Below are 13808 nucleotides of genomic sequence, written 5' to 3' on the forward strand. Positions count from 1 at the left end.
GGCACTTAAAGGGACCCCCGACTGGGGTCCTTCACTGTTGGGAGTGTCAGGCACTTAAAGGGGACCGTGCCTGGAGTCCTTTTCTGTGTCTTTGCACATCGGGCACTTAAAGGGCCCCCTGCCTGGGGTCCTATTATGTTGCTTGGCATGACAGACTTTTAAATGGCCACCCTGGCTGGGGTCCTTCTCTGTGGCCTGGTGCGTCAGGCACTTAAAAGGCCACCCTGGCTGGGGTCCTTCTCTGTTGCTTGGCATATCAGGCATTTAAAGGGCCGCCCTGGCTGAGGACGTTCCCTGTTGGTCAATGTGTCAGGTGCCTAAGGGCCCCGCCCACCCCGTTGGGGTCCTTCTCTGTTGCTCAGTGTGTCAGGTGTTTAAAGGGTCCCCATGGTTGGAGTCCTTCTCTGTTGCTTGGAGGGACAGGCACTTAAATGGCCACCCTAGCTAGGGTCCTTCTCTATTGCTTCGTGTGTCAGGCACTTAAATGCCTACCCTGGCTGAGGTCCTTCTCTATTACGTGGCGTGTCAGGCACTTAAAGGGCCTCTGACTGGGGTCCTTCTCTGTTGCTCAGTTCACCAGGTGCTTAAATGACGCCCCTGGCTTGAGTTTTTCACTGTTGCTTGGTGTGTCTGGAGCTTAAATGGCCACATTCCCTGGGTTCCTTATCTGTTGCTTGGTGCATCAGGCACTAAAGCCTGCCCCCGTCCCCCCTACCCCCCCACCACCCGGTTTGGGTCCTTCCCTACTGCTCTCTGTATCAGGGGCATAAGGGGCCCCCCTGCTTGGGGTCCTTCTCTGTTGCTTGCAACATCAAGCGCTTAAATGGCCAAACTGGCTGGCATCCATCTCTTATTTTTCGTGTCAGTCACTTAAAGGGCCCCCTGGCTGGGTTCCTCTTTTGTTCAGTGCATCAGGCGCTGAAATGGCCACCCATGTTGGGGTCCTTTTTTGTTGCTTGGTGCATCAGGCACTTAAAGGGCCCACCTGGTTGGGTCCCTCTCTATTGCTCAATGTGTCAGGTGCTTAAATGGCCCCCCACCTGCAGTTCGGGGGTCCTTCTCTGTTGCTTGGCATGTCAGGCACTTAAAGGGCCCCCGATTGGGGTCCTTCACTGTTACTTGGTGTGTCAGGCACTTAAAGGGGACCATGCCGGGAGTCCCTTTCTGTTTCTCTGCACATCGGGCACTTAAAGGGCCCCCTGCCAGGGGTCCTTCTCTGTTGCTCAGTTCACCAGGTGCTTAAATGATCCCCCTGGCTTGAGTTCTTCACTGTTGCTTGGTGTGTCTGGAGCTTAAATGGCCACATTCCCTGGGTTCCTTTTCTGTTGCTTGGTGCATCAGGCACTAAAGCCTGCCCCCTTCCGCCCACCCCCAACCTGGTTTGGGTCTTTCCCTACTGCTCTCCGTGTCAGGGGCCTAAGGGGCCCCCCTGCTTGGGGTCCTTCTCTGTTGCTTGCAACATCAAGCGCTTAAATGGCCAAACTGGCTGGCATCCATCTCTTATTTTTCGTGTCAGTCACTTAAAGGGCCCCCTGGCTGGGTTCCTCTTTTGTTCAGTGCATCAGGCGCTGAAATGGCCACCCATGTTGGGGTCCTTTTTTGTTGCTTGGTGCATCAGGCACTTAAAGGGCCCACCTGGTTGGGTCCCTCCCTATTGCTCAATGTGTCAGGTGCTTAAATGGCCCCCACCTGCAGTTCGGGGGTCCTTCTCTGTTGCTTGGCATGTCAGGCACTTAAAGGGACCCCCGACTGGGGTCCTTCACTGTTGGGAGTGTCAGGCACTTAAAGGGGACCGTGCCTGGAGTCCTTTTCTGTTTCTTTGCACATCGGGCACTTAAGGGGCCCCCTGCCTGGGGTCCTATTATGTTGCTTGGCATGACAGACTTTTAAATGGCCACCCTGGCTGGGGTCCTTCTCTGTGGCCTGGTGCGTCAGGCACTTAAAAGGCCACCCTGGCTGGGGTCCTTCTCTGTTGCTTGGCATATCAGGCATTTAAAGGGCCGCCCTGGCTGAGGACGTTCCCTGTTGGTCAATGTGTCAGGTGCCTAAGGGCCCCGCCCACCCCTTTGGGGTCCTTCTCTGTTGCTCAGTGTGTCAGGTGTTTAAAGGGTCCCCATGGTTGGAGTCCTTCTCTGTTGCTTGGAGGGACAGGCACTTAAATGGCCACCCTAGCTAGGGTCCTTCTCTATTGCTTCGTGTGTCAGGCACTTAAATGCCTACCCTGGCTGAGGTCCTTCTCTATTACGTGGTGTGTCAGGCACTTAAAGGGCCTCTGACTGGGGTCCTTCTCTGTTGCTCAGTTCACCAGGTGCTTAAATGACGCCCCTGGCTTGAGTTTTTCACTGTTGCTTGGTGTGTCTGGAGCTTAAATGGCCACATTCCCTGGGTTCCTTATCTGTTGATTGGTGCATCAGGCACTAAAGCCTGCGCCCGTCCCCCCTACCCCCCACCACCCAGTTTGGGTCGTTCCCTACTGCTCTCCGTATCAGGGGCCTAAGGGGCCCCCTGCTTGGGGTCCTTCTCTGTTGCTTGCAACATCAAGCGCTTAAATGGCCAAACTGGCTGGCATCCATCTCTTATTTTTCGTGTCAGTCACTTAAAGGGCCCCCTGGCTGGGTTCCTCTTTTGTTCAGTGCATCAGGCGCTGAAATGGCCACCCATGTTGGGGTCCTTTTTTGTTGCTTGGTGCATCAGGCACTTAAAGGGCCCACCTGGTTGGGTCCCTCTCTATTGCTCAATGTGTCAGGTGCTTAAATGGCCCCCCACCTGCAGTTCGGGGGTCCTTCTCTGTTGCTTGGCATGTCAGGCACTTAAAGGGCCCCCGATTGGGGTCCTTCACTGTTACTTGGTGTGTCAGGCACTTAAAGGGGACCATGCCTGGAGTCCTTTTCTGTTTCTCTGCACATCGGGCACTTATAGGGCCCCCTGCCTGGGGTCCTTCTCTGTTGCTTGGTATGACACTCCCTTAAATGGCCACCCTGGCTGGGCTCCTTCTCTGTGGCCTGGTGCGTCAGGCACTTAAAAGGCCACCCTGGCTGGGGTCCTTCTCTGTTGCTTGGCATATCAGGCATGTAAAGGGCCGCCCTGGCTGAGGACGTTTCCTGTTGGTCAATGTGTCAGGTGCTTAAGGGCCCCGCCCACCCCATTGGGGTCCTTCTCTGTTGCCCAGTGTGTCGGGTGTTTAAAGGGCCCCCATGGTTGGAGTCCTTCTCTGTTGTTTGGAGGGACAGGCACTTAAATCACCACCCTGACTGGGGTCCTTCTCTATTAGTTGGCATGTCAGGTACTTATAAGTGCCCCTGGCCGGGCTCCTCCTCTTTTGCTCAGTGCATCAGGCACTGAAATGGCCACCCATGTTGGGGTCCTTTTTTGTTGCTTGGTGCATCAGGTACTTAAAGGGCCCACCTGGTTGGGTCCCTCTCTATTGCTCGATGTGTCAGGTGCTTAAATGGCCCCCCACGGGCAGTTCAGGGGTCCTTCTCTGTTGCTTAGCATGTCAGACACTTATAGGGCCCCCGATTGGGGCCCTTCACTGTTATTTGGAGTGTCAGGTACTTAAAGGGGACCATGCCTGGAGTCCTTTTCTGTTTCTCTGCACATCGGGCACTTAAAGGGCCCCCTGCCTGGGGTCCTTCTCTGTTGCTTGGTATGACACTCCCTTAAATGGCCACCCTGGCTGGGCTCCTTCTCTGTGGCCTGGTGCGTCAGGCACTTAAAAGGCCACCCTGGCTGGGGTCCTTCTCTGTTGCTTGGCATATCAGGCATGTAAAGGGCCGCCCTGGCTGAGGACGTTTCCTGTTGGTCAATGTGTCAGGTGCTTAAGGGCCCCGCCCACCCCATTGGGGTCCTTCTCTGTTGCCCAGTGTGTCGGGTGTTTAAAGGGCCCCCATGGTTGGAGTCCTTCTCTGTTGTTTGGAGGGACAGGCACTTAAATCACCACCCTGACTGGGGTCCTTCTCTATTAGTTGGCATGTCAGGTACTTATAAGTGCCCCTGGCCGGGCTCCTCCTCTTTTGCTCAGTGCATCAGGCACTGAAATGGCCACCCATGTTGGGGTCCTTTTTTGTTGCTTGGCATATCAGGCATGTAAAGGGCCGCCCTGGCTGAGGACATTTCCTGTTGGTCAATGTGTCAGGTGTTTAAAGGGCCCCCATGGTTGGAGTCCTTCTCTGTTGCTTGAAGGGACAGACACTTAAATCACCACCCTGGCTGGGGTCCTTTTCATTAGTTGCCATGTCAGGTACTTAAAAGGTCCCCTGTCTGGGGTTCTTCTATGTTGCTCAGTGCATCAGGCACTTAAATGGCCACCCTAGCTAGGGTCCTTGTCTATTACATGGCATGTCGGGCACTGAAAGGGCCTCTGACTGGGGTCCTTCTCTGTTGCTCAGTTCACCAGGTGCTTAAATGATCCCCCTGGCTTGAGTTCTTCACTGTTGCTTGGTGTGTCTGGAGCTTAAATGGCCACATTCCCTGGGTTCCTTTTCTGTTGCTTGGTGCATCAGGCACTAAAGCCTGCCCCCTTCCGCCCACCCCCAACCTGGTTTGGGTCTTTCCCTACTGCTCTCCGTGTCAGGGGCCTAAGAGGCCCCCTGCTTGGGGTCCTTCTCTGTTGCTTGCAACATCAAGCGCTTAAATGGCCAAACTGGCTGGCATCCATCTCTTATTTTTCGTGTCAGTCACTTAAAGGGCCCCCTGGCTGGGGGTGCTTCTCTGTTACTTGGCACATCAGCCACTTATTAGTGCCCCTGGCTGGGCTCCTTCTCTTTTGTTCAGTGCATCAGGCGCTGAAATGGCCACCCATGTTGGGGTCCTTTTTTGTTGCTTGGTGCATCAGGCACTTAAAGGGCCCACCTGGTTGGGTCCCTCCCTATTGCTCAATGTGTCAGGTGCTTAAATGGCCCCCACCTGAAGTTGGGGGGGTCCTTCTCTGTTGCTTGGCATGTCAGGCACTTAAAGGGACCCCCGACTGGGGTCCTTCACTGTTGGGAGTGTCAGGCACTTAAAGGGGACCGTGCCTGGAGTCCTTTTCTGTTTCTCTGCACATCGGGCACTTAAAGGGCCCCCTGCCTGGGGTCCTTCTCTGTTGCTTGGTATGACACTCCCTTAAATGGCCACCCTGGCTGGGGTCCTTCTCTGTGGCCTGGTGCGTCAGGCACTTAAAAGGCCACCCTGGCTGGGGTCCTTCTCTGTTGCTTGGCATATCAGGCATGTAAAGGGCTGCCCTGGCTGAGGACGTTTCCTGTTGGTCAATGTGTCAGGTGTTTAAAGGGCCCCCATGGTTGGAGTCCTTCTCTGTTGCTTGAAGGGACAGACACTTAAATCACCACCCTGGCTGGGGTCCTTTTCATTAGTTGCCATGTCAGGTACTTAAAAGGTCCCCTGTCTGGGGTTCTTCTATGTTGCTCAGTGCATCAGGCACTTAAATGGCCACCCTAGCTAGGGTCCTTCTCTATTACATGGCATGTCGGGCACTTAAAGGGCCTCTGACTGGGGTCCTTCTCTGTTGCTCAGTTCACCAGGTGCTTAAATGATCCCCCTGGCTTGAGTTCTTCACTGTTGCTTGGTGTGTCTGGAGCTTAAATGGCCACATTCCCTGGGTTCCTTATCTGTTGCTTGGTGCATCAGGCACTAAAGCCTGCCCCCGTCCCCCCCCTACCCCCCCACCACCCGGTTTGGGTCCTTCCCTACTGCTCTCTGTATCAGGGGCCTAAGGGGCCCCCCTGCTTGGGGTCCTTCTCTGTTGCTTGCAACATCAAGCGCTTAAATGGCCAAACTGGCTGGCATCCATCTCTTATTTTTCGTGTCAGTCACTTAAAGGGCCCCCTGGCTGGGTTCCTCTTTTGTTCAGTGCATCAGGCGCTGAAATGGCCACCCATGTTGGGGTCCTTTTTTGTTGCTTGGTGCATCAGGCACTTAAAGGGCCCACCTGGTTGGGTCCCTGTCTATTGCTCAATGTGTCAGGTGCTTAAATGGCCCCCCACCTGCAGTTCGGGGGTCCTTCTCTGTTGCTTGGCATGTCAGGCACTTAAAGGGCCCCCGATTGGGGTCCTTCACTGTTACTTGGTGTGTCAGGCACTTAAAGGGGACCATGCCTGGAGTCCTTTTCTGTTTCTCTGCACATCGGGCACTTAAAGGGCCCCCTGCCTGGGGTCCTTTTGTGTTGCTTGGTATGACACTCCCTTAAATGGCCACCCTGGCTGGGCTCCTTCTCTGTGGCCTGGTGCGTCAGGCACTTAAAAGGCCACCCTGGCTGGGGTCCTTCTCTGTTGCTTGGCATATCAGGCATGTAAAGGGCCGCCCTGGCTGAGGACGTTTCCTGTTGGTCAATGTGTCAGGTGCTTAAGGGCCCCGCCCACCCCATTGGGGTCCTTCTCTGTTGCCCAGTGTGTCGGGTGTTTAAAGGGCCCCCATGGTTGGAGTCCTTCTCTGTTGTTTGGAGGGACAGGCACTTAAATCACCACCCTGACTGAGGTCCTTCTCTATTAGTTGGCATGTCAGGTACTATAAGTGCCCCTGGCCGGGCTCCTCCTCTTTTGCTCAGTGCATCAGGCACTGAAATGGCCACCCATGTTGGGGTCCTTGTTTGTTGCTTGGTGCATCAGGTACTTAAAGGGCCCACCTGGTTGGGTCCCTCTCCATTGCTCGATGTGTCAGGTGCTTAAATGGCCCCCCACCTGCAGTTCAGGGGTCCTTCTCTGTTGCTTAGCATGTCAGACACTTATAGGGCCCCCGATTGGGGCCCTTCACTGTTATTTGGAGTGTCAGGCACTTAAAGGGGACCATGCCTGGAGTCCTTTTCTGTTCCTCTGCACATCGGGCACTTAAAGGGTCCCCTGCCGGGGGTCCTTTAGTGTTTCTTGGCATGACAGGCTCTTAAAAGACCACCCTGGCTGGGGTCCTTCTCTGTTGCTTGGCATATCAGGCATGTAAAGGGCCGCCCTGGCTGAGGACATTTCCTGTTGGTCAATGTGTCAGGTGTTTAAAGGGCCCCCATGGTTGGAGTCCTTCTCTGTTGCTTGAAGGGACAGACACTTAAATCACCACCCTGGCTGGGGTCCTTTTCATTAGTTGCCATGTCAGGTACTTAAAAGGTCCCCTGTCTGGGGTTCTTCTATGTTGCTCAGTGCATCAGGCACTTAAATGGCCACCCTAGCTAGGGTCCTTCTCTATTACATGGCATGTCGGGCACTTAAAGGGCCTCTGACTGGGGTCCTTCTCTGTTGCTCAGTTCACCAGGTGCTTAAATGATCCCCCTGGCTTGAGTTCTTCACTGTTGCTTGGTGTGTCTGGAGCTTAAATGGCCACATTCCCTGGGTTCCTTATCTGTTGCTTGGTGCATCAGGCACTAAAGCCTGCCCCCGTCCCCCCTACCCCCCACCACCCGGTTTGGGTCCTTCCCTACTGCTCTCTGTATCAGGGGCATAAGGGGCCCCCCTGCTTGGGGTCCTTCTCTGTTGCTTGCAACATCAAGCGCTTAAATGGCCAAACTGGCTGGCATCCATCTCTTATTTTTCGTGTCAGTCACTTAAAGGGCCCCCTGGCTGGGTTCCTCTTTTGTTCAGTGCATCAGGCGCTGAAATGGCCACCCATGTTGGGGTCCTTTTTTGTTGCTTGGTGCATCAGGCACTTAAAGGGCCCACCTGGTTGGGTCCCTCTCTATTGCTCAATGTGTCAGGTGCTTAAATGGCCCCCCACCTGCAGTTCGGGGGTCCTTCTCTGTTGCTTGGCATGTCAGGCACTTAAAGGGCCCCCGATTGGGGTCCTTCACTGTTACTTGGTGTGTCAGGCACTTAAAGGGGACCATGCCTGGAGTCCTTTTCTGTTTCTCTGCACATCGGGCACTTAAAGGGCCCCCTGCCTGGGGTCCTTTTGTGTTGCTTGGTATGACACTCCCTTAAATGGCCACCCTGGCTGGGCTCCTTCTCTGTGGCCTGGTGCGTCAGGCACTTAAAAGGCCACCCTGGCTGGGGTCCTTCTCTGTTGCTTGGCATATCAGGCATGTAAAGGGCCGCCCTGGCTGAGGACGTTTCCTGTTGCTCAATGTGTCAGGTGCTTAAGGGCCCCGCCCACCCCATTGGGGTCCTTCTCTGTTGCCCAGTGTGTCGGGTGTTTAAAGGGCCCCCATGGTTGGAGTCCTTCTCTGTTGTTTGGAGGGACAGGCACTTAAATCACCACCCTGACTGAGGTCCTTCTCTATTAGTTGGCATGTCAGGTACTTATAAGTGCCCCTGGCCGGGCTCCTCCTCTTTTGCTCAGTGCATCAGGCACTGAAATGGCCACCCATGTTGGGGTCCTTGTTTGTTGCTTGGTGCATCAGGTACTTAAAGGGCCCACCTGGTTGGGTCCCTCTCCATTGCTCGATGTGTCAGGTGCTTAAATGGCCCCCCACCTGCAGTTCAGGGGTCCTTCTCTGTTGCTTAGCATGTCAGACACTTATAGGGCCCCCGATTGGGGCCCTTCACTGTTATTTGGAGTGTCAGGCACTTAAAGGGGACCATGCCTGGAGTCCTTTTCTGTTCCTCTGCACATCGGGCACTTAAAGGGTCCCCTGCCGGGGGTCCTTTAGTGTTTCTTGGCATGACAGGCTCTTAAAAGGCCACCCTGGCTGGGGTCCTTCTCTGTTGCTTGGCATATCAGGCATGTAAAGGGCCGCCCTGGCTGAGGACATTTCCTGTTGGTCAATGTGTCAGGTGTTTAAAGGGCCCCCATGGTTGGAGTCCTTCTCTGTTGCTTGAAGGGACAGACACTTAAATCACCACCCTGGCTGGGGTCCTTTTCATTAGTTGCCATGTCAGGTACTTAAAAGGTCCCCTGTCTGGGGTTCTTCTATGTTGCTCAGTGCATCAGGCACTTAAATGGCCACCCTAGCTAGGGTCCTTCTCTATTACATGGCATGTCGGGCACTGAAAGGGCCTCTGACTGGGGTCCTTCTCTGTTGCTCAGTTCACCAGGTGCTTAAATGATCCCCCTGGCTTGAGTTCTTCACTGTTGCTTGGTGTGTCTGGAGCTTAAATGGCCACATTCCCTGGGTTCCTTTTCTGTTGCTTGGTGCATCAGGCACTAAAGCCTGCCCCCTTCCGCCCACCCCCAACCTGGTTTGGGTCTTTCCCTACTGCTCTCCGTGTCAGGGGCCTAAGGGGCCCCCCTGCTTGGGGTCTTTCTCTGTTGCTTGCAACATCAAGCCCTTAAATGGCCAAACTGGCTGGCATCTATCTCTTATTTTTCGTGTCAGTCACTTAAAGGGCCCCCTGGCTGGGGGTGCTTCTCTGTTACTTGGCACATCAGCCACTTATTAGTGCCCCTGGCTGGGCTCCTTCTCTTTTGTTCAGTGCATCAGGCGCTGAAATGGCCACCCATGTTGGGGTCCTTTTTTGTTGCTCGGTGCATCAGGCACTTAATGGGCCCACCTGGTTGGGTCCTTCCCTATTGCTCAATGTGCCAGGTGCTTAAATGGCCCCCACCTGAAGTTGGGGGGGGGTCCTTCTCTGTTGCTTGGCATGTCAGGCACTTAAAGGGACCCCCGACTGTGGTCCTTCACTGTTGGGAGTGTCAGGCACTTAAAGGGGACCGTGCCTGGAGTCCTTTTCTGTTTCTTTGCACATCGGGCACTTAAGGGGCCCCCTGCCAGGGGTCCTTCTCTGTTGCTCAGTTCACCAGGTGCTTAAATGATCCCCCTGGCTTGAGTTCTTCACTGTTGCTTGGTGTGTCTGGAGCTTAAATGGCCACATTCCCTGGGTTCCTTTTCTGTTGCTTGGTGCATCAGGCACTAAAGCCTGCCCCCTTCCGCCCACCCCCAACCTGGTTTGGGTCTTTCCCTACTGCTCTCCGTGTCAGGGGCCTAAGGGGCCCCCCTGCTTGGGGTCCTTCTCTGTTGCTTGCAACATCAAGCGCTTAAATGGCCAAACTGGCTGGCATCCATCTCTTATTTTTCGTGTCAGTCACTTAAAGGGCCCCCTGGCTGGGTTCCTCTTTTGTTCAGTGCATCAGGCGCTGAAATGGCCACCCATGTTGGGGTCCTTTTTTGTTGCTTGGTGCATCAGGCACTTAAAGGGCCCACCTGGTTGGGTCCCTCCCTATTGCTCAATGTGTCAGGTGCTTAAATGGCCCCCACCTGCAGTTCGGGGGTCCTTCTCTGTTGCTTGGCATGTCAGGCACTTAAAGGGACCCCGACTGGGGTCCTTCACTGTTGGGAGTGTCAGGCACTTAAAGGGGACCGTGCCTGGAGTCCTTTTCTGTTTCTTTGCACATCGGGCACTTAAGGGGCCCCCTGCCTGGGGTCCTATTATGTTGCTTGGCATGACAGACTTTTAAATGGCCACCCTGGCTGGGGTCCTTCTCTGTGGCCTGGTGCGTCAGGCACTTAAAAGGCCACCCTGGCTGGGGTCCTTCTCTGTTGCTTGGCATATCAGGCATTTAAAGGGCCGCCCTGGATGCGGACGTTCCCTGTTGGTCAATGTTTCAGGTGCCTAAGGGCCCCGCCCACCCCGTTGGGGTCCTTCTCTGTTGCTCAGTGTGTCAGATGTTTAAAGGGTCCCCATGGTTGGAGTCCTTCTCTGTTGCTTGGAGGGACAGGCACTTAAATGGCCACCCTAGCTAGGGTCCTTCTCTATTACATGGCATGTCGGGCACTTAAAGGGCCTCTGACTGGGGTCCTTCTCTGTTCCGCAGTTCACCAGGTGCTTAAATGATCCCCCTGGCTTGAGTTCTTCACTGTTGCTTGGTGTGTCTGGAGCTTAAATGGCCACATTTCCCTACTGCTCTCCGTGTCAGGGGCCTAAGGGGCCCCCCTGCTTGGGGTCCTTCTCTGTTGCTTGCAACATCAAGCGCTTAAATGGCCAAACTGGCTGGCATCCATCTCTTATTTTTCGTGTCAGTCACTTAAAGGGCCCCCTGGCTGGGGGTGCTTCTCTGTTACTTGGCACATCAGCCACTTATTAGTGCCCCTGGCTGGGCTCCTTCTCTTTTGTTCAGTGCATCAGGCGCTGAAATGGCCACCCATGTTGGGGTCCTTTTTTGTTGCTCGGTGCATCAGGCACTTAAAGGGCCCACCTGGTTGGGTCCCTCCCTATTGCTCAATGTGTCAGGTGCTTTAATGGCCCCCACCTGAAGTTGGGGGGGTCCTTCTCTGTTGCTTGGCATGTCAGGCACTTAAAGGGACCCCCGACTGGGGTCCTTCACTGTTGGGAGTGTCAGGCACTTAAAGGGGACCGTGCCTGGAGTCCTTTTCTGTTTCTTTGCACATCGGGCACTTAAAGGGCCCCCTGCCTGGGGTCCTATTATGTTGCTTGGCATGACAGACTTTTAAATGGCCACCCTGGCTGGGGTCCTTCTCTGTGGGCTGGTGCGTCAGGCACTTAAAAGACCACCCTGGCTGGGGTCCTTCTCTGTTGCTTGGCATATCAGGCATTTAAAGGGCCGCCCTGGCTGAGGACGTTCCCTGTTGGTCAATGTGTCAGGTGCCTAAGGTCCCCGCCCACCCCGTTGGGGTCCTTCTCTGTTGCTTGGAGGGACAGGCACTTAAATGGCCACCCTAGCTAGGGTCCTTCTCTATTGCTTCGTGTGTCAGGCACTTAAATGCCTACCCTGGCTGAGGTCCTTCTCTATTACGTGGCGTGTCAGGCACTTAAAGGGCCTCTGACTGGGGTCCTTCTCTGTTGCTCAGTTCACCAGGTGCTTAAATGACGCCCCTGGCTTGAGTTTTTCACTGTTGCTTGGTGTGTCTGGAGCTTAAATGGCCACATTCCCTGGGTTCCTTATCTGTTGCTTGGTGCATCAGGCACTAAAGCCTGCCCCCGTCCCCCCCTACCCCCCACCACCCGGTTTGGGTCCTTCCCTACTGCTCTCTGTATCAGGGGCATAAGGGGCCCCCCTGCTTGGGGTCCTTCTCTGTTGCTTGCAACATCAAGCGCTTAAATGGCCAAACTGGCTGGCATCCATCTCTTATTTTTCGTGTCAGTCACTTAAAGGGCCCCCTGGCTGGGTTCCTCTTTTGTTCAGTGCATCAGGCGCTGAAATGGCCACCCATGTTGGGGTCCTTTTTTGTTGCTTGGTGCATCAGGCACTTAAAGGGCCCACCTGGTTGGGTCCCTCTCTATTGCTCAATGTGTCAGGTGCTTAAAGGGCCCCCATGGTTGGAGTCCTTCTCTGTTGCTTGAAGGGACAGACACTTAAATCACCACCCTGGCTGGGGTCCTTTTCATTAGTTGCCATGTCAGGTACTTAAAAGGTCCCCTGTCTGGGGTTCTTCTATGTTGCTCAGTGCATCAGGCACTTAAATGGCCACCCTAGCTAGGGTCCTTCTCTATTACATGGCATGTCGGGCACTGAAAGGGCCTCTGACTGGGGTCCTTCTCTGTTGCTCAGTTCACCAGGTGCTTAAATGATCCCCCTGGCTTGAGTTCTTCACTGTTGCTTGGTGTGTCTGGAGCTTAAATGGCCACATTCCCTGGGTTCCTTTTCTGTTGCTTGGTGCATCAGGCACTAAAGCCTGCCCCCTTCCGCCCACCCCCAACCTGGTTTGGGTCTTTCCCTACTGCTCTCCGTGTCAGGGGCCTAAGGGGCCCCCTGCTTGGGGTCTTTCTCTGTTGCTTGCAACATCAAGCCCTTAAATGGCCAAACTGGCTGGCATCTATCTCTTATTTTTCGTGTCAGTCACTTAAAGGGCCCCCTGGCTGGGGGTGCTTCTCTGTTACTTGGCACATCAGCCACTTATTAGTGCCCCTGGCTGGGCTCCTTCTCTTTTGTTCAGTGCATCAGGCGCTGAAATGGCCACCCATGTTGGGGTCCTTTTTTGTTGCTCGGTGCATCAGGCACTTAATGGGCCCACCTGGTTGGGTCCTTCCCTATTGCTCAATGTGCCAGGTGCTTAAATGGCCCCCACCTGAAGTTGGGGGGGTCCTTCTCTGTTGCTTGGCATGTCAGGCACTTAAAGGGACCCCCGACTGTGGTCCTTCACTGTTGGGAGTGTCAGGCACTTAAAGGGGACCGTGCCTGGAGTCCTTTTCTGTTTCTTTGCACATCGGGCACTTAAGGGGCCCCCTGCCAGGGGTCCTTCTCTGTTGCTCAGTTCACCAGGTGCTTAAATGATCCCCCTGGCTTGAGTTCTTCACTGTTGCTTGGTGTGTCTGGAGCTTAAATGGCCACATTCCCTGGGTTCCTTTTCTGTTGCTTGGTGCATCAGGCACTAAAGCCTGCCCCCTTCCGCCCACCCCCAACCTGGTTTGGGTCTTTCCCTACTGCTCTCCGTGTCAGGGGCCTAAGGGGCCCCCTGCTTGGGGTCCTTCTCTGTTGCTTGCAACATCAAGCGCTTAAATGGCCAAACTGGCTGGCATCCATCTCTTATTTTTCGTGTCAGTCACTTAAAGGGCCCCCTGGCTGGGTTCCTCTTTTGTTCAGTGCATCAGGCGCTGAAATGGCCACCCATGTTGGGGTCCTTTTTTGTTGCTTGGTGCATCAGGCACTTAAAGGGCCCACCTGGTTGGGTCCCTCCCTATTGCTCAATGTGTCAGGTGCTTAAATGGCCCCCACCTGCAGTTCGGGGGTCCTTCTCTGTTGCTTGGCATGTCAGGCACTTAAAGGGACCCCCGACTGGGGTCCTTCACTGTTGGGAGTGTCAGGCACTTAAAGGGGACCGTGCCTGGAGTCCTTTTCTGTTTCTTTGCACATCGGGCACTTAAGGGGCCCCCTGCCTGGGGTCCTATTATGTTGCTTGGCATGACAGACTTTTAAATGGCCACCCTGGCTGGGGTCCTTCTCTGTGGCCTGGTGCGTCAGGCACTTAAAAGGCCACCCTGGCTGGGGTCCTTCTC

Source organism: Bos javanicus, chromosome X (genome assembly GCF_032452875.1).
Source record: "Bos javanicus breed banteng chromosome X, ARS-OSU_banteng_1.0, whole genome shotgun sequence".
Lineage (NCBI taxonomy): Eukaryota > Metazoa > Chordata > Mammalia > Artiodactyla > Bovidae > Bos > Bos javanicus.